This window comes from Balaenoptera borealis, assembly GCF_965194805.1.
Source record: "Balaenoptera borealis genome assembly, chromosome: 2".
Taxonomy (NCBI): Eukaryota; Metazoa; Chordata; class Mammalia; order Artiodactyla; family Balaenopteridae; genus Balaenoptera; species Balaenoptera borealis.
The window spans coordinates 73,171,655-73,193,602 of record NC_138867.1 but is presented as its reverse complement, the minus strand read 5'-3'; the positions used below and the strand labels follow the sequence as shown (position 1 = coordinate 73,193,602).

Below are 21,948 nucleotides of genomic sequence, written 5' to 3'. Positions count from 1 at the left end.
AGAAAATAGTGAGTCAAAATGTAGAGGTTTTTAGACTAATAATCACAGTCAGCAAAGTTTAACATTCTGATTCTCTGATTAAGGGAGATACTGACTCATTAATTATACAGAGCAACTCTGAATACAGTTTTCACACATTTCTTTGTTCTAACCCATTTCTCCTCCCGAAGTGAGGAATGAACACAAAATGTGGAGTTAAATCTCCTTCCTCACGAAAGGAAAGGAAGGAAGGAGGAAAGGAAAGGAAAGGGAAAAGGGGAAAGGGAAAAGAGAAAGAAAACTTCTACTTATGCAATTACACTGTAAATATACTAGTTCCAGTGTTAAATATTCTTGTTCTGAATGTAGCCTTTGATCACTTAATAGTTGAAATATTCTTTCCTTTTTTTCAAAATCAAAATGAAAATCTCAAGTTTAACTTGGTAGGAAATAAGAGAACTATATTTTACACAAAATAAGGATGATATTCAGAATTGTAATCTAGACACTGTTTCCAATTAGCTCTTTGTTGATAATTCTGAGGATGCCCTGAAGGAAGGAGGTAAAATTCACCACAGAAAGAACCACCTTGACTGTAGGAAACCCCTGCCGTCCTTGGGGCTTCTCACAGCAGCTCCTTGGCTTGGTGCAGGACAAAGTCATTTTCTGATATGATTGTCTAGAAAGAGTCACTTTTACCAAACTAGGGTGGGAATTACAGAAAGTAATAATGCACTCCTTAGATATTGCATTCTTATATAAAGGTAAAATAATTATAATAAATGTGTATTAAGAAATGAATCGATTTTTATAGATAAATAAAATGGTCTTCATAGAAGATACAAATATAACCAAATCTCCCTTTTTTATTTCTCTCTAATATGTCCATAAAATTTTCCTAAAGAGAAAAACAGTTCCCAACTATTGTCTAAAAGGATGGCAGAGAAAAATCAAATTCCCAAGTGTTAGAAGCATTTCTATATTCTCTCACCTAATTGGTTAGGACCCAGGAATGGTGTTTTCTGTCAGTCAGATCCATAGGCAGCTTTTCTGGAGAGGCATGCTGCCGGAAGTTAGGGTGTGCAAACAAGGGAGAATGAACTGCAACTACTGCAGCTCTTGGATTCAAATAATGGCTCAGTAGGACCAATCTACTGTGTCCAGTGTCGGAAATATAACATTGAGGATGGCCTCATCATCCCAGCTCCTGATATGGTCAGTAACGTCATGGCTGGAAGATGAAAAGAAGAGATGCAAAAATTGGCCTGGGTGCTAAGAGGGTAGATCTCATATTAAGTGTTCTTACCACAAAAACAGAACAAAACAAAACACATTGACACAAGGAAACTTTTGGAGACGATGGATTTATTACCTTGATTGTGGTGATAGTATCATGGGTGTATGCATATGTCCAAACTCACCAAATTGTATATATAAATATGTGCAGTTTTTGTATGTCAGTTATACCGCCATAAAGCTAAAAAAGAGCTTTAATCCAGTTCTGTGGGTATAAGAAAGAGAGCAGGAGTGCAATGCTCATCTCCAGTTGACACACTCCTTGTTTGCAAATAGAGAAGATATACGCTGCTACTAAGTAGAGTCACCATTTACTGTGTAGGGTACAGGAAGAGGAATGAAAATGTCTCTCCGTGATAGTGTGCTCCCCAATCCCAAATCCATATGATACATCATGCTGATAATTCTGCTATGGATATAAAACCCACACATAAGAACAAAAGTTTCAGAATGAAAGAAACAAAATATAATCTTTCCTTTGTCCCCACACTAAGCCATTCCTTGAGTACATAACTGTATATTGACATTTTTCTTCTAGCAATGGCATCAGCAGGACTTACCCCATTGCCAAACAGAGCCATAAGCTGAGCACTGGCCACAATACCACAAATCTGCCTACACTTACACTTGGTCTCTAAGAATTAGCCAGATGATCACAAGGAAGGATGAGGAACAATAATAATAACTTGACTTAATAAATTTTTAAAGAACCAAGTAAAAGGGAAAAGGTGAGGGAAAAAAATATCTGTGCCATCCCTGATATAGAACACCAACACAAAAGCAGATTCTGAAAACAGCTGCTATTTTTTTGCAAAGAAAAGAAGAAAGCAGAGTAGCTGGGAAACAGAAACTGAACTGATTAAACCGTGTTAAAGAACAACTTAAGTCATCATTGAAAATAATTAAGTAGTGAAAATTAATGGTTTAGACAATCAGTTAATAAAATAGGAAACAGAATTGAGAAACACATGAAATATGGAGATTATTAATTTCATGAGATAAAAAAGAGATAAAATGACAGAAATGGTAGACAATGAAAGATTATCACCATTTTAAAAACGTCTAATGAAATTATATCTGGGCAATGATAGACAACACAATTAACATCACAAATTGAGATACCCAGAAATTGTATATCTCATGAAGGAAGTATACAACACCAGGTAGGGAGAATTCTTGCTAAAAACTCAAACTAAAATGTGATTGAGCCTCATGATCTAATTTCCAGTATGCAGGGTACAAAGGAACTTATAAAGATGCAGTAAGAAAAATCTAATCATGGGGAATTCTACAAAAGAAGTAGTCCAGTATTTTCAATAAATAAACTGGAGAGAAAAAGAAAAGTTGAGAGTAGATTAGAAAAGACTTGAGAGACATAACAACCAAATCTAAATCTAAACTGAATCTAAAGTTGGTATAAAGTCAACGTTAGAACATATGAAAGGTTAGCCTCAGAATGCTTAAAGCAAAACCGTAATACATAAATGTCATGCAAAACTAAACTGTCATTCATGTATTGGCTGGAGTGAAGGGATAGGGGATTAGGGAGGAGAGGAAGCTTTTTTCTTTTCTGTAGGTCTGAATTCTATTTGCCTAACACTCCTGGCCTATTTCCATTTCCCAGATCACACAAAAGTAGAAGTCACTGAGGCAGAGGTTTAATTCGGGCAGGGGGAGGGTTAAGGAAGGCGAGCTGGATGTCTTTACGGCAATGAGGTAAGAACAACATCACTGCTTTTAAATTGACAAACAAATGAGTTTCATGGACTGGTGAGATACTAATTTAAATTGTGAGTTCCATCCTTGGACAGACAGTGCCGGATCAGCTAACTCAAATGAGAATTCAGATACTCTGAATATACCATGCTGAAAAGAAAGAACTTTGTAAAAGACCTCACAGTGGGGATGTCACCAAGTCAAATTTATAAATACATAAAAGAATCAAATGATGGCTCAAATGGAACTCTTTGAGAGATGAGAAATTATGCATAGGTGGATTATAGGCCCTGCCATGTGCTAAATGTGTATGCCAAGATTAACCTTTTGTTGGGAGAGTCCTCCCAAGTGAGTTTCTTTACTTTAATATCTTTGAAGTTTAACTCATAAGGGCAATGTAATTTAACTCATGATCTTCTTGTTCCAGAAGTGCTGGGTGGATGAGTATGCCGAATTCTAAGGTTTAGCATTAGGAAGCAAACTAGAATACAGATATAATCTGATTCTTCTGTGAAGACCTTCTGTCAGGATGATATTTTGGTTGCTATCTGTATCTTTCTCCTTGTATGATTTCTCAATTGGTTTAAAAACATGGCAGGAAATGTGCAGCTATCACCTCAAATACTAACCTATGTGAAAACAAAACATTTCCTCATTTAATTATACTTTCAGATAATTGACTACACCAAAATGCTCCGTTCCTAACAGGACCATTAAGAGCCTTGTCCAGAACTCATTCACCAAAGTACTCTTCAAAGGGAATGCTGTGCTAGAAAATAACTAGTAAAACCAATAAAAGAAATTAAAGAGAAGAAATAAAGAGAATTAGGGGATGCTCAGTTTATAATAAAGCCTCATTCATTAAATAAATATTTATTGATAACATGCCATGCTAGGCAAACAAAATTCAATGTTGAATAGACGTATGGATATTTGCTCCTGTAGAGTTAAAATTCTAACTAAACAGAAGTTCTAAAACAAAACAAAAATAAAACAGAAACACCAAGAGAGGAGGATCCTATATTCTTCTATATATCTGAATTGAGAAACAGAAACAATATCAAACTAGCTGGAATAAAAAGAGTAATGTGTTGAAGGAACAGAGGGAGGAATTGCTCTTTGTCTTACTGAGACTACATGATATTTCAGTTCTGAAACTTTCTGCTGAGCAATTTCAGGTTCTGTTCCTCTTTCCTTCCCCAGACTGTCCCTATTTCAGTATATGTATGGTAGACAGAGAGCATCCCAGCCCCGGTTCATAGCACCAGCACCCAACAGAGATTAACTATTCTCTTTGAACCATGATTCCCAATTGACACCCATGAAAGTCTGTTTGAACCAACGTTAGGGGATCACCACACAACCAATCAGCAGTGGCAGCGGGTTGGGGGCGGGGAGAGCAGAATCACGTGATATTAACATGAGAGTTAGCTCACTTGGCAGACTTTGCTGCTTGCCTATGCGGTATCTTTTCTCTGCATCTTTATGATTTTTGTAAAGGGCAACAATGATTTCGTATGGGGCAACAATGTTCCCAGATAAAATACAACATTCCTTAGCCTCTCCTATGAATAAAAATGCGAGTTGACAAAGTTCTGGCACAATGAAATATAAGTAGAATTTTCCAATGAAGCTTTGGAAAAAAGCTTTTAAAGGGAAAGACTTAGAAGGCCTTTTAACATTCATTTTCCTCAGGATTCAGATACAATGCTGGCAGTGTCTAGCCATCTTACAAGCAGAGGGAATGACAAGGCCAATGGCAAAAGATTATGCTAAACTCAGCTGAGTGAAAAACTTGAAGGAGACCAAGTCCTTCAGGTCCTGGAAAAGCTACCATAAGAGTCCTGGAGTTCTCATCTCCAGAATATGGTGATATGACAAAAATAAATGTTTTGTTTACTTATGCCACTGTGAACTGAGTTTTCAGCTACATGCAGCAAAATGACTTAAATAGTGCCCCTTTGTGATCAGTTTGTGATACCTAGCTATATCAGAGAAGTGGATTTTCACGGGTTAAGCAATCCAAGAAAACTTACTTTCAACAACCAGTGGGACAAGCAACGGTAATCATAATACAAAAAGAAAAACAGGGCTGTCAAATATATAGATAAAATCAGTGAAAAATTAAAAGAGCAGGGAGAGGCATTGTGCAAAAGCACAGTATTTTTTAAAATTGAAGTATAGTTGACTTACAATATTGTGTTAGCTGCAAGTGCATGGCAAAGTGATTCAGTTATATGTATGTTTTTCAGATTATTTTCCATTATAGGTTATTACAAGATATTGAATATAGTTCCCTGTGCTATACAGTAAATCTTTGTTGCTTGTCTATTTTATAAGTAGTAGTTTGTATCTGTTAATCCCATACTCCTAATTTATCCCTCTCCTCCTCCCTTTCCCCTTTGGGAACCATAAGTTTGTCTTCTATGTGTGTGAGTCTGTTTCTGTTTTGTATACAGATTCACTTGTATTATTTTTTTAGATTCCACATATAATTAATATCATATAACATTTGTCATTCTCTGACTTTTGATGACAGCCATTCTGATCAGTGTGAGGTGATACCTCCTTGTAGTTTTGATTTGCATTTCTCTAATAATTAGCAATGTGGAGGGAGCATCTTTTCATCTGCCCCTTGGCCACCTGTATGTCTTCTTTGAAGAAATGTCTATTTAGGTCTTCTGCCCGTTTTTTTGATTGGGTTGTTTGTTTTTTTGATATTGAGTTGTATGAGCTGTTCGTATATTTTGGTTATTAAATTACCTTGTCGGGTGCATCTTTTGCGAATATTTTTGCCCATTCCATAGGTTGTCTTTTCATTTTGTTGATGGTTTCCTTTGCTGTGTGAAAGCTTTTAAGTTTGATTAGGTTCCATTTATTTATATTTGCTTGTATTTCCTTTGCCTTCGGAGAATGATCTAAGAAAATATTCCTATGATTTATGTCCGAGAATGTTTTGCCTGTGTTCTCTCCTAGGAGTTTTATGGTGTTATGTCTTATATTTAGGTCTTTGAGTTTACTTTTGTATATGGTATGAGAGAGTGTTCTAATTTCATTGATTTACATATAGCTATCCAGCTAGCATAGTATTCTTTATATGCCATAAAAATTTAGACCAATATACATAATTGTGGAATAAGGATATTTGTGCAATGCCTTAAATTAGTCAACATAATGTAAACATCAAAAGGAATTATAACTTAAGTCTAACTAGTAAAAATATGCAATAGATGATGAAGAGCTGTACGTATATAAAGATGAATGGAAATAAAGTACAAATAATAAAAAATATCAGATTGAATTGGGGGAAAATGCTAGCTACATTTAAGATATGGATTCAGGACGAAACGAATCCAAGAAGTTAAAAATAAAATAATGACAAATATTTATTATTAAACTTTGTAGAAAGCCATGATATGAGTGTTAGTATTATTATTAAACAAATTAGAAGTTAATGAAAAAAGCACTATATCAACTAAAGAAGTCTATTATTTATTATTTAGGTTTGAAAAATTATAAAGGCCAAACATTAACAAACACCCATGCACCAAACAATATAATACCCAAAAGTATGAGGCAAACATTTTCAGAAATATAGTATTTGTCAAAAACAACAGAAAGTTTTATTGTTCTTATAATCAGTCTGTGACAAATTCACTATGCAAAAATCAATGGAAGCTCTAGAGGAAATTAATTGTTAGGGAGAAGAATGGCTTTGGTGTGATATAGGTCTCAGTTTGAATCCTGGATCCAAGTCAAATGCTATACATTTCTGAAGCCTCAAAAATTTCTATTTTTGAAATTAAAGAAGAATAAGGAATAGGAGAAAAGGAAATGAGGGGAAGAGGAATTGCAGAGGAGGAGAAGGAGGAAAAATAAGAGAAGGAAGACTTTAATCCAGGTCCTGTGTTATGGCCATTATATGCCTTATTTTATTATATCTTCATATTTGCCTATCCCCATTTAACAGAAGAATGAGCACACTCTCAGAGGTAAATAATTTTCCCAAGATCATACAAAGGTTTTTTGTTTGTTTGCCTTGTATTTAATGTTATCATATTTTCTCTTTCTGATATTTGAAATTTACTTTTTAGGACTACTCTACTTGTTTAAAAAAATCAATAGAATTGATTTTATCCTTTTGGGAAAACAAGAGTTTTAGGTGTGAGTGTGATAAGCTTCATGATTAATGAGTCAAAATGGTATATTTTCATTTGTTTAAAACTAGATTGATATTAACAATCAGTATGCATTTTTAATAGTCATACACTTGAATCTGAATATTTTGAGAGAAACTATTTTTATAGTTATTTGCTTTTGTTTTCCAACTTCAGAAGCATGAAATACAGAGAGGGAAATAGCTTGAAATAAATAAAAAGTAGTTCAGGTTACACACAAATTATATGATTCAGGCTAAAATATATTTGAGATAGGAATCTTTTCACTTTCACAAAAGTAAGCATAAGCATTTGAAATCTTTTAAAGCATTATTCTCTTCAAACATTTTGAAACAAAAAAATTTGCCTTTTGATAGGAGCTATGTGTTTCATTATAAAGATGGAACATAGTGTTCTGGCTTACATATTCTCTGCAGAAGGAGGTCCTTTTTTGTACTGAATTTTTAGCATATAGTAAAGATCCAGATTGTAAAAAATTAATTTCAGGCATGACAGACTGGGAGTATATATTGAACAGATCTGGGAACAGAAATGATGCAAATGCTTTTCTTCCAGCTTCTGAAAATTATGTAATGGACCAGAATTTCAGGATAGACTTCTGTTTGAGTGAAACATGGACTCTTAATCAAAGGAGGGTACCAAAAATGACTTTTGGAAAGCAAAAGTATACGGCAGTTTCCCACAAATGGTAGTTCCATTGACATTGATTCTGGAGATATCATTACAGCTAAGCACCAGGATACTCACATATATTTTAATTATTAGTGAGGGTAATAGAACTATGCTAGAAAACATTTCTCCTGAATGAGCAAGAGTAGTAAAGGAAATTGACTCATGAAAGGAAGAAGACCAGTGATGCATTAAGAGCTAGAAATAAAAATCAATGGAATTGTTTTAACTCTTCACTATGTTGCTATAACGTTTTAAAATATTACACACTTTGTTGGTTCACAATGATGTTAACATTTACATGCCTATACATCGATTCATATATTATTTATTGTTTATACCTCAAAAAAATACGAATACTGATAAATAGGCCGATAAAAAATACTCGAAAGATGTGTGCCTTCCTATCATTAAACCATTTAAAATATGACAGTTGCATGGAGTACAATAGAATAGTGCTAGATGCTTGTTAGTATGAAATTTTTACCATAATGTTTTTTGATAAATGACATAACTATACTCAGAAAAACTAATAAAAGATTAGGAATTTGAATACATGAAGAAATGAATTTACTTATATCTGTATACATATAACTAGGATTAGGAGGATAAAACATAAATAATAGAGCAGATAGATGGGCTTTTAGAAAGGTTCTGTTAAACCAGTCAGCTTACAAGTTGCCTACAAATTCAATTCAATTCAGTTCAATGCAACTAGACAAATGTTTATCAAGAGCGAAGTACGGGGACTTCCCTGGTGGTGGAGTGGTTAAGAATCTGCCTGCCAATTCAGGGGACCCAGGTTTGATCCCTGGTCTGGGAAGATCCCACATGCCACGGAGCAACAAGCCCATGTGCCACAACTACTGAAGCCCACACGCCCTAGAGCTCACGTGCCGCAACTACCGAAGCCCGCGTGCTCTAGGGCCCGCATGCCCCAACTACTGAGCCCACATGCTGCAACTACTGGAGCCCGTGGGCCTAGAGCCTGTGCTCCACAACAAGAGAAGCCACCGCAGTGAGAAGCCCGTGCACCGCAACAAAGAGTAGCCCTCGCTCTCCGCAACTAGAGAAAGCCCGCGGGCAGCAACAGAGACCCAACACAGCCAAAAATAAATAAATAAATAAATAATAGATTTAAAAATACATTTTAAAAAAAGGGCATGGTACATGCTAGATTTCCCCCCCAACAATTTCTAGAAAGGGAAGAAATACTTCATCCCCCCCCCACACAAACACAAAAAGACGTGACAAAGTCACATTATTCCAAAAGAACAAACAAAATGCTGTGGCAATTTATAGGGATCTAAAAAGTCTGAAGTGTCAGGAAGACCTTGTGGCAGGGCTGGCATTTGAGATTGTACTGCTAAAAAGGGTAAGAATTCAACAAGGAGAGTTACGGGGTGGGGTGGGCATAATTTAAGGATGAAAGCCAGTATAAGTCTACTCTTGTAAAACTGCCTATGATAAAACTCTATAAAGTCATTAACTCACTTTGACTCAATAAGTAGAAGACAAACGATCTATAAGAGAGAGGAAGTGATATTCAGTTATCCAAACACTCAGGAGACCCTCAGTAGCCAGGGCTCATGAATGAGCAGCTTGTGTAAAATGGACTTTGATTTCTTATCTCTATCTCTATAATCTATCATCTATTTTTCTATATATCAATTCCTATTTTTCAAGTATTATATATGTATAAAGTAGCACCTACCTAACTTTGTCTATAACATTGTAGTTATAGTTACATATATGTGTGTGTATATTTTACAGAAGCCTGCTGTTCTCAAAATACCACTCCCAGATGTCATGCCCAAAGTAATTATAATGCTTCAAAGCTCACTCTGTAAAATACTTTCATAGAAATTTTCCAAAAGGACCCTGCCTAAAACTCACACCTTTAAGTTAATGTATAAGTGAAATTCTGTACCACAAAGACTCTCAATTTAAATATAAATTCTCATCTCTCTCACTATCTGAAAGAAGTCACCCCAAAGGACAAGATTTGAATTATGGACAAGCTAGATCAAAAGAAAAAATAAATGAGCAGAAATGTGACATATTAGTAAAAGAGAAAGAGAGAGAGAGGGAGATGGACAGAGAGAAAGAGTGTATGTGTGTGTGTGTGTGGGGGGGGGGGAACAAGTTGGTTCTATATTCTGCTTATAACCAAAATATTTTCTGTATTTTTAAGCACAAAAAAAATGTATTTTTTAAATTTGAAATTATGGATAATGCCTTAAGTTCCTGTTGTTTCCTCATCTTCAGTATACATTTCTGAATAAATAATGTATCTTCCTCACTAAATATATTTTAATTTCTCTAGTGTATTTTAAGTACATCTAAGCTGAAATCTTTATTTCAAAGTAAACACGAATTTAAAAAAAAAAAACAACACCCTCTTTTTGCCCTTACAATTTTCTACTATTTCAGATGGTATAGTAAATTGGCATATACTATTTGGTGGTAATAGAAGTTCATACCTGTTCTTGAATGACTTTCTCCTTCTCCACTTAGGATATACTATTCTTATATTACTTCATTTTCCTGATAGTACTCCTTTACATTCACGTCTACATCTGCTTCTACACTGCCTCCTCCAAGAAGTTGCCCAAAATAAAACAAAATAATAATAATAATTAATAACAGCTATAGCTCTCTTACTGCTTTTTATATGACAGACCCTGAGCTAAATGCTTTGCATCTCTTATCCCTTTTAATACTTTCAGAAATCCTCTGAGGGAGGCATTTGTAGATAAGGAAATTGAGGCTCTGCATGGATCAAGTAACATTCAGGTGTGTCAGATTCCAAAGAGCAGCATGCTGTTTGTGTTTTTTATCTCATCCTTTTACTTGTGCATATGTGCAAATATGTGTGTGCAAATATATTCTAATATATGTATGAATGTGTGTATATATGTGCAAATATGTAGGTATGTCTATATATAAAACATACACACACACATACTCCTACTGAATTTTGTTCAAGATTGAAGCTAGTTTATATATATATATATATGTATATATATATGTCTGCCCCAAGATTGGATCATAAAGTGGGTAAGGGCAATGATAAAGTCTTATTTGTAGTCTTTGCAGTCTTCATAGTGTCTTTGCCTTTTCTTCATTAACACGGTACCCGGCTCATAGTAGTTACTCAATAAATTATTATTGATTGAATAAATAAAACAACAATAAATTTGTCTGGAGAACTGTACTGAATAGAGTTACAAGTGCTTTACGGTCTTATAATATTTTCATTCACTAATTCCCTCACAGCTGCTTTTCACTAAGAATAATATTTTCTATTCATTTCATTTCCCCCCACTTCTATATTTTTAATTTTGTTTCAAGGAAATTTGACTATTATTAAGAATAATATGTTCCAAAAATGTCAAATTTGATTTTGAGTAGCAAAAATGATTATAGATTAACAATTTGATCACAAATCACCTTTTATATTAGGAAAAGTAAAAAAGAAGTATCTTTAGGGATCTTCTCTTTCAGTTGATACTAATTAGATTTCTTTAAACCAAGTTTAAAGCTCACACTGTTCTGGCTTGGTAGTGCCAAGTGATAATCCAATGTGACATACATTTCCTATAGCAATAACATTTTGGCAGATAAACTCCCCAATGAGAAACAACCATTTCTATGCTTAGATGAATTTTGTGATAGAACACAAATGTAAAAAAAAAAAAAAAAAATAACAGAATTAAAAAATACTCCATCGTATAATAAAGCCCTATTCCATGTTTACGGGAAGTGCCGAAATCCATAGAAGGTAAAAACAGTGCGCATATAATAAACACTACATCATAGATTCCTCATTGTCCTTGGAAGGTTGATAGAATCACTGATTATTATTTACACTGAAATTCATTCCTAGAAATCTTGTATCCTTTCCCTTCATTATGCAATGCTGTCTTGGACCTGGGATTCTAGAAATGTGGAAATTATAACACTTTGACATACCATGTAAATGAGGTATCGCTGTAACATGCTATTTAAATAAAGTTTGGAACAAACATTCAGTAGGGAAGTTTGGAAAACTTATAACGAGATTACCTCCTAACTTTTTTTATAAGAGTATTCTTGTATTCCCCCCCCAGCCATCTTTTAATTCCAACAAGAAGGTACAGTGTGCCAATTTAGCTCTCTAGCAGCAAAGCCACACATTGTATTCTTGTGGCAATTAGTCAGGAGCTGAGCCTGTCGTTTGAGCCTCTCCTTCTTTTCTTTATAAAGATAATATTTGACTTGGAGGATCTTTGTCTTCCTGATGGAAAGACCTGAATTGGATATTATCAGTCTCAATCAACAAGATATTTCCCATTATCAGTTCTGAAATTGAGGCTAGTATTGGAGAGATAGTAGAAGTTTCCACATTAGTCTATGCACTTTATTCATTTTCTGCATGTTATTTTCATGATTAATTGCAAGACCTGGACAACTGGATGTCTGTGGAAAGCTTTAGGAGAGACCTAATTTAAAAGTTTCTTTTAAAAAATGTAAGCTTATTTTTAAAAGATCATGGCTGTCACAACACAAATGACTGGCCCCAGTAGGAATGCTGCCTGTGGACCTGGAAGAAAAAGACACAACAAAATGAGAATACAACGTCCTTGGAAATTAAGTCAATATCTTTAGAACTATATTGTTCATAGGGGAATCTATTTGCTAATGGGTTAGAGACAAAACTATTTAGAAATTAATAAGATGTAGGTTACAAGTGTAATTAAAAATTCAGACTCCCTTATTTTCCAATCTCTGCCAGACAGGCTAGATCTCACCCAAAATATGCATTTATTAAAATATGTCTTCATCTTTCTACTGTTCAAGAGCTGCTAGCAAAAAGTGTCATAGAGGCATTCTCTAGTTTCCATCCCAGTGTCCAGTTGGTGGCACCCAGAACTCTACATTTCTAATGCTTTCTAAACTTTTAGAATTCCAGTCACATCCTCCCATTCCTTCCTTCAGTTTTCCCTTTTTACTTCTTTTCCAAACTTCTTACTATAAATGAGTATTTAATGTGAAATTTCTTTCTGTTAAAAAAAAATTATTTAAATCTAATGGAATAAAGTTCCACCAGGCTAAAGACCAGAGAGAGCAAAGAAGTATCCACAGAAGAATCTGGCAAGGGAGTCCCAGACAGTCCCTCCCTCAAGAAAAGCCAATGCATCTCCTCAGAAACTATTTCAGTCACCATGTGTTCTCTAAATAGCCTTCTGAAGAATTTCCCAAGGAGATTTCTTCCCAGGGCACTTGGGAAAGGTTCCCTCCAGTAGGGTGGATTTGGGAAGGAGTAGATGAAAGAGACCATTAGGTCAGGTTACTAAAGATAGCCTGCCATATATGTTAATCCTGACAGAAAAATAAATCATAATGAAACAGTAGCAAGCTTTCTGAATAACAGTAGCAAGTTTTCAAATTCAAGTCTGGCTATTCCACTGCCAATACGTATTTACATCAGATTATAGAAAGTTACAGCTTATAAATAGCCTACCTTCTAATGTTTCCACTCCTGAAACTATTTCCCAAAATAGTGCCTTATCTCTTTCGAAATTTGTGACCTTTCTTATTTACATGAATAGAGAAGTAAAAGACAAATTATTAACATTTCCGTAGCTCTTAGGTATTTTCAGTGTAGAAAGCCACTTGTCAGTTTTATTTGCCCGAGTATTTTAAATTGATGAGCCGTTTGGAGGAAAGCAATAGAATCTAAGTTTAGTCTCCATTTGTGCTCTTTGCCAGTTTCCAGCAGAGCTGGCTGAGGGAAAGCTGAAGGGTGCTGATTTAAAATCAGAGTGGGTAGGTTAAGTGGTTGTACATTCTTAACAGAGAGTTCACCAAAACACATTTTAATTTCTTGTATTTATTATTAATTAATAAGTGTAGGCTTAATTGTGCCTGTATGTTTGTTTTATTGAAATGTATTAAAAGTTCACATATATTTAAATGAAATGTTTCCACATGGTAGTATCAGCTAAATCTAATTTCTAGCTGTTAATTCTTCAGTTTTTGTTTTGCTTTTATTATATCTCTGTTCAAAGATATAACATTAGATGCAGCCGCTTTTTATTGTTTTGTTTTATGGGCATAAGTTCAAAATTTTAAACACTTTTATATTAGGTAATTGCTATTTTCAAAGGTGGAAATATATCCCTGTAGCTCTGCCTGCAGATTTCTGAACATTCATAAACAGAGCTACTGTACACTGAACACACTTTCCAATGAGAGATTTTAAAATTACACTTATTCTTTTATTCCGACAAGTGGTTATATTTTTATATGTTTCCAGGGGGCAAGGGGAAATCATCTCTTTCTCCACAAATGCACACAACAAAGTATCGGTTCATTTTTGCCTCTCTTTTGTGGTAGTTTGCATCTAAAAAAAACTTATTAGAAGGTGGCTCCTAGATTTTTACCCACTGACGATATGTTACGGGTTTAGTGGAAGTACTGACAAATTATGTAATAATTCCATCTGATTTTTTAACATAAAGTTTTTTTTATTTTTAAGTCACAAGTCCTGAATACATTTTCTTTTATAACCTCTTGCCTGTGTACACTAGGAAGCCATTTTATTATACCTACATCTATTTGATTAAATTCATTTTTATTTTTCAGGAAAATGTAACACCCTTAAACAATGTTCAGTGAATTCTAGCACCTTTCCATTAAGATCAGGGGAGCTTACCACTGAAAAGCTCACGTTTCACTCCTTTACTTTTAATAGCTCAGAAAATTGTGTTCTACCAGTATTACTTGAAATTGGATGAATATTAAATTGTCTCTGGAATTTTTTTTCTTTTGATAAATTTTAATTAATGAAATCACTATCATTTCATCCTCCACTATAAGATTGTAAAAAGAGAGAATTAAGACATAAGACCTTTAGAGATCTTAAGTTTTGCAAATTCCACATTAAAATAATCAGATGATAACAGGTTTTAATAGCTGCCTTCAAGTCTCCACTTATGGCAGTACATTCTAAGATTAGAAATTATAAATCAGAAAACGTTAATAATTACTACTGTGATGCTTTGCCATTAAACCAAATATATGAATGAAAACCATACAATTTTAGTACTAATTCTACACAATAAAAAATCAGTTGAAGTAACTGACTTTCAAAGAAATGTGATCAGTTGGAAATCAATTTAGAAACAAATATGATTAAAATGACTAACTGGAAAAATGTGTACAGCAAATATGACAAGCAAAGAGTTAAAATCCAATGACACAAAGAACTAATTGATTCAAATGAAAAATACTGACTGAAAATACTGTCTGGAAAAGCAAATAGATAATATGAGGAAAAGAATCACACATACTAACAGTGAATGCATGTGTGTTGTAGGTGAACACCTAAAAGAAACAAAAACATAAACAAGGATCTGCAGAAGTAAGTACTCGCTAGGAAGAGGGTGGGGGGAGAAAGGAGAATAGAAGACATTTCAAATATAGTTAAGACATTCTGTTTCAAAAATAAATAAATCAATAAATGAAGCTAATATTGTAAAATTGCTAACATTTGTCAAATTTTGCCAGTGGGTTCAGAAGGGCTTATTATTTTCTGTACCTTTCTTATGTTTCTTATGTTTAATATAACTTGTAATTTGAAAATAACCATCAAAGAATTTACAAAAGAAATTATAAAAATGACCAATAATAAATAAAATAACCATTAATGAGTTTTTCAACATTATAAATAAGAGACAATTAAAGGAATGATAAAAACAGGCAAAAGGTTATCAGAGATTCTAAAATGTAGGATACTGAGTGTTAGTATGGGTAAGATGACAAAGTCACATTCATACAATGCTGTGGGAGTGTAAATTGGTGTAACCTTTCCGAAAATCCATTTGGCAGTAGGTATAAAGAGCATGAAAATGTTCAGCTCATTTTGATCCAGTAATTCCATGTCTGGGAATCTAGCCTAAAGACAAAAGACAAATGTGAAAAAATACATAGGCACAAATCATTTATTTATTTATCTATTAATGAATATTTATAGACCCCTATTATGTGTCCAACATCATATTAGCCACTTAGTCTGTAATAGGCATGAAGACAGACAGGTCTCCATAGAGTTTTTCCATTGAAGTATTTTTCTAATAACAGGAAACTGAATACAACTTAACTGTGCAACAACAGGAGATTATATATACATATAACATCGAATTATAATTATATGTATGACATATATAATTATAATTTTTTCTAGAAAATAATCACATTTATTGAACAGTTACCATGTACGAGGATCTATTTTAATCATGATTACACGTATCATCTCATTTAATTCTCACAACAATCCCATGAATTCACGTATTAATTTCCTATTCTTGCTGTAACAAATTATCAAAACCTTAGTGATTTAAAACAACACAAGTTTCTTCTCTTGCAGTTCACCAGGTCTCATTGGGCTAAACTCAAGGTGTTGGCAAGACTATGTTCCTTCTGGAGGCTTTAAGGAATAATCCATTTTCTTCTCTTTTCTAGATGCTTTCTAGCCTTCCTTCCTCATTTGTGGCACCATTTCTCCATCTTCAAAGGCAGGCAGGTCAGGCTGAGTCTTCTCAGACTACCATATCTCCGGTTCTTTCTCTCCTGCCTCTCCTACTTATGACAAATTTTGTGGTCACACTGGGGTTCCACCTGGATAATTCAGTATAAACTACCCATCTCATAGTCAGCTGATTAGCAAACTTAATTCCATCTTTAATATTAATTCCCCTTTACCATGAAACCTAGCATATTCATAGGTTCTGGGGATTAGGGCATGGACATCTTTAGAAGACCATATTCTACCTAACACATGTTGGTACTATTTTTATCCTCATTTTAGATAAAATAAACAGAGGGAACAGGTGTTCATTATTTTGCCCAAAGGTGATACAGTTATTAGTGAGGAATCTACTATTCAAACCTAGCAAAGCAACCCAAAACCTGGGCCCTTAATCACTGTGTCATACTTCATAAGCAGATTGCTGGTGCTAACTCTCCTATAATGAATTAGAAATGTTTCCGAAAAAAGATGAGAATCTGTTCCATGTTAATAGCATTTATCTCTCAGTACTGAGTATATGGGTTACTTTTATTCTGCTTCTTTACCTGTTTTTATAAATTTCCCATTTTCTTCAGTCACCACAGTTACATACTGTTCTGTGTCAGCGCCTTCCATATGTGGTTCTGGGTTCTAGCTGACCAGTGTAATGTTGTGTGCATTCTGGAAGGTGGAAGCAAAACAGAGTCAATACACCCTAGTGGTCACCATCAGTTAGAGGCAATGAGAGGCAGGTACAGAGCTGTAGGTGCTTTCCAGCTTTTCCCCTCTCTCCCCTATGTCTAGCTCTCCTGCCTGACTGACACATCTATTGGCCAACAGCAGCCCTGGGCTTACCGCCACATGCTTTGCTGTGAACTCAGAGACAACAGCCATGAAGAGCCAATAACCTTCCACGGATTTCTACACCTGCCTCCCCCTCCCTTCGTGACCCAGATTCTCAGCTGAATGTGCACAGCTTCCAGATTTCCACATAGGAACCAACTCGTTAACCTGTGTCAGGGCTGGCTAGTTAGTAGTGTTCTCTGGTATTATGACTGCTTTTTTTTGGACTTTTACATTCTTAGCTTCTCTCACAGTTGTTGAAGTTCTGATTCCTCTTACCCATTTCTTTTTCCTAATATGCACAGTACTTCTGCATACCTGATTGAATTCTGACTGATACAGCTATTGGCACCAGAACTGGGTTTCTTTGTCATAAAAGCTAAAACATGTGGCAATCACTTTGACACTGATGATAGAAAGACACTGCAAGGACCTAAAGAGTCTGTTAGGGAAGACAAGAAGGACAATATAGAAACTATTATTGGAAGTCGGAGGAAGGGGGCTTAAGTTATGTACTGGCAGAAATATTATCTTACCTGTGGAAATGTGGTAAATAGAAAGAATACCTAAGGAACTCATTGATCTGGCTAAGGAGAATGTTGAAAGTGCTAACTGGCTTCTTCTAACTACGTGTGGTAGATATGAGAAAAGAAAGATAAACTTAGGAAGGAAGTATTTAGTATTTTAGCACAATTTAGAGGGATTATAGAGGGTCAAGGACAGTTAACCATGTAGACTAAGGTTCACAAAGTAAGAAATGGACTCAGGGTACTGACCAAATCCAGGGACCTACTAGTAGAATATCATCTCAGTTTAAAGATGGGGTTGAGAATGAAGCTCTAACCCTTTGTTGAGACTGAAGGTTGATTGAATGATATGCCTCACAGACCTTCTCCACTAGACCTAAAAAAAAAAGAAAAAAAAAAAAAAGCTAGTAAATTTGCCTCTTAGACCCTTTCACCCTTTCTACTGACTCTCAGCCCAAGATAGAGAGTGACCAGTTTCAAAGAGATTTGTGGGAAGTATAAACATCAGTAACATTCCTGAGAAAGCCAATTATGTTGGTGGAAGGACTGACAAATTGAATTAAATGGAAGGGAGCTGGTTCAAAATAAAAATATCATAGGCTTCCCAAACTTTCTATGGGTGAAGAGCAACCTAAGAAAGTTAAACAGCTGCAATCCTGGGCCATTTCCTGTGGAAAGGAAGGATGAGTCCAAGTGTAGATCCAGTAGGTTGGAGAGTGGAGTTTAAAACCGTAGGAAACATATGTATATGTATAGCTGATTCACTTTGCTGTACAGTAGAAACTGACACAACATTATAAAACAACTATACTCCAATAAAATTTTTAAAAATTAAAAACTAATAAACATAATGGCAAGGGCAAATATATATATATATATATATATATATATATATATATTTTGTTTGTTTTTTAAACGAATTTGGTTGTATTTCTTTTTTTTTTTTTAATTTATTTATTTATGGCTCTGTTGGGTCTTCGTTTCTGTGCGAGGGCCTTCTCCAGTTGCGGCAAGTGGGGGCCACTCTTCATCGCGGTGCGCGGGCCTCTCACTATCGCGGCCTCTCTTCTTGCGGAGCACAGGCTCCAGACGCGCAGGCTCAGTAATTGTGGCTCACGGGCCCAGTTGCTCCGCGGCAAGTGGGATCTTCCCAGACCAGGGCTCGAACCCGTGTCCCCTGCATTGGCAGGCAGATTCCCAACCACTGCGCCACCAGGGAAGCCCTTGTTTGTTTTTTTTAATAAAAACATAGGAAACAATTCCCAGGGAGCACGACTGGGCTCTAATTTCTAATTAAGGAACTGGCATCGTTGTCCTAGCTGGATTTCAGAACTGCTATGGACTAGTGACTACTACTGACTTCTCATTCCCTCCTTTTGAATGGGAATGTGCACTGAAGTTTTCCCGATACCACGTACACCTTAAGACCATCTTGCTATGAGGATCTCCAAGCTAACTACATAGAGAGGCTGAAGTGAAAATGGAGTTGCCAGCGAGCCCCTAACTGTGTCAGGTACCCCAGCCCAGGGGCCGGTGCCTGCAAGAACAATGTGGAGAAGAACCAAGCAATTCTAGTGACAGGCAGAAAGAACGGAGGCCCCAGGCAGACCATCTCAGCCATGTCTAGCCGTTTGAGCCACCTCGGCTGAAACCCAGACATCACGTAGAGAAGACAAGCCATCTTTGCTATGCCCTGACTGAATTCATGACCCACCAAAGTATAAACAAAATAAAATGTTGTTGCTTTTTTCACTAAATTTTGGGATGGAATAAATCCATAACTGAAATAATATACAAGATATAATTGAAAAAAATGTGTATTACTTTTGTAACCTGTACAAACAAAAAATAGATTGTGAATGTCTTCTTTTCCCATTGGCTAACTTGGTAATTTAAATTTTAAAACTTGGAGGGGCAGGGCTTCCCTGGTGGCACAGTGGTTAGAATCTGCCTGCCAATGCAGGGGACACGGGTTTGAGGCCTGGTCTGGGAAGATCCCACATGCCGCGGAGCAACTAAGCCCGTGTGCCACAACTACTGAGCCTGCGCCCTAGAGCCCGTAAGCCACAACTACTGAGCCTGCCCTCTAGAGCCCACAAGCCACAACTACTGAGGCTGCGTGCCACAACTATTGAAGCCCGCGTGCCTAGAGCCCGTGCTCTGCAACAAGAGAAGACACCGCAGTGAGAAGCCCGTGCACCACAACGAAGAGTAGCCCCCGCTCGCTGCAACTAGAGAAAGCCCGCGTGCAGCAATGAAGACCCAACACAGCCAAAAATAAAAATAAATAAAATAAATAAATTTATTTTAAAAAAACAAACACAAAAAACCTTGGAGGGGTAAACATATTAATGTTATGAATCAAAGGGTATCAATCCATTTATAATTCAAATACTACCTCCCCATTAGCATTTCTATGTGGCCTCAGGTTGGAAATTGCCTTCCCCTCCATTTTTTCCCCACAACTCTTTTTTTTTTTAATTCTTTTTTTATTGAAGTATAGTTTATTTACAATGTTGTGTTAGTTTCTGCTGTACAGCAAAATGATTCAGTTATATGTATACATATATTCTTTTTCATTATAGGTTATTACAAGATATTGAATATATTTCCCTGTGCTATACAGTATGACCTTGTTGTTTATCTGTTTTATGTGTAGTAGTGTGTATCTGCTAATCCCAAGTTCCTAATTTATCCTTTCCCCTGCTTTCCCCTTCGGTAACCGTAAGTTTGTTGATGTCTTTGAGTCTGTTTCTGTTTTGTAAATAACTTCACTTGTATCATATTTTAGATTCCACATATAAGTGATATTATATAATATTTGCTTTTCTCTGTCTGACTTACTTCACTTAGTATGATAATCTCTAGGTCCATCCATGTTCCTGCAAATGGCATTATTTCATTCTTTTTTATGGATGAGTAGTATTCCATTGTATGTATGTGTGTAGATATAGATAGATAGATAGATAGATAACACATCTTCTTTATAAGTTCTTTATAACGCATAACTCTTAATTATCTGCACCATCCATCTGGCATTCCCTGTAAACTGCCTTGTGATATGGGTATAAAATATTTCATATTACCTTACAAAGGTTAAGGTACTAGGTACTAATGTATTTCAGAAGATAGACATATAAGGTATTGTTCCTGTCCTCAGAGAACCCGAAGTCTTACAAGCTATTCAGGCTACTTGTATAAATAAATATATTACTGTTACAGAAGATTGACAAAACTTTGTTCCATATGGAAATTCAGAGTATTAAAAGGGACTAAGGAAAGAGCCTCTTTGCTAGAGGATATAAAAAAGTATATATGTAGGAGATATAGCCGAGGTGAAACTGGGATTACAGAGGCTTTTGGCTCAGAGTAGACTCGAAAGTCCTCAAAAGTAGGAACACCATGGTTCTCACAAATTCCTCAAGCACCTGTCGAAGAGTTTTGAAAATTATAGAAGCTCAATAACTGTTTGTTGAACAAATTATGGGATGGATTTCCAATTTGTGTGTACTACAGTGTGGAAAAGAATCACTTGATCATCTTTTGTTCTGGGATAGTAATTTGACAGTATATTTTTACTACCAATTTCTGTGGGATGCAGAGAAGCTTGCATATAAAGCCCTTGTGACAGTTTCAGATAAAGAAATGCTAAAAGTATAAATTATTATTAAATGAAAAAGAGGATGAAATTCACTGATATTTCTCATGCAGCAACGATTTTGCCATATACCTAGAATAACAAGGGCAAATAGCTTCGACATGAAAGTCCATGCTGTTTGTTCAAGATATTTTGACAGGTTCTATATTTTCTCATGATGTTATAAATTGTAATGTTTATAACCATCAGCATATGACCTGATTGAGGTAAATGAGAACAGAAGAGAGAGAGAGAGAGAGAGAAAGAAAATCTAATTCAGAATAGAGTTGTAAAAACAAAAGATTAGAATAAGGTCCTTTATGTCACTGAGATAAATTGTTACACCCTTTTATGTTCTACATCATGGACTTCTAACACATTCACAACTTGTATGTGTCATATGGGCATGAGCTATTTCTCATCCTCCCACTCATACTTCCTTCCTAATAGCAAGTTGTTCCAAAATATCTTGTCAGCAAGCCTTTGCTGGTGCTTGAAGACAAACTCGATTCTGAAACCCTTTGCTCTTTGCAAAAGAAAGAAAAATAA

General features: G+C 35.4%; 1 long non-coding RNA gene across 1 annotated transcript in view; it reads left to right on the top strand.

Annotated features, from left to right (window-relative positions):
- The window catches only part of LOC309622627, a 495,128-nt gene that overhangs the window by 412,283 nt on the left and 60,897 nt on the right, over positions 1-21,948 (top strand). The window lies entirely within an intron of this gene.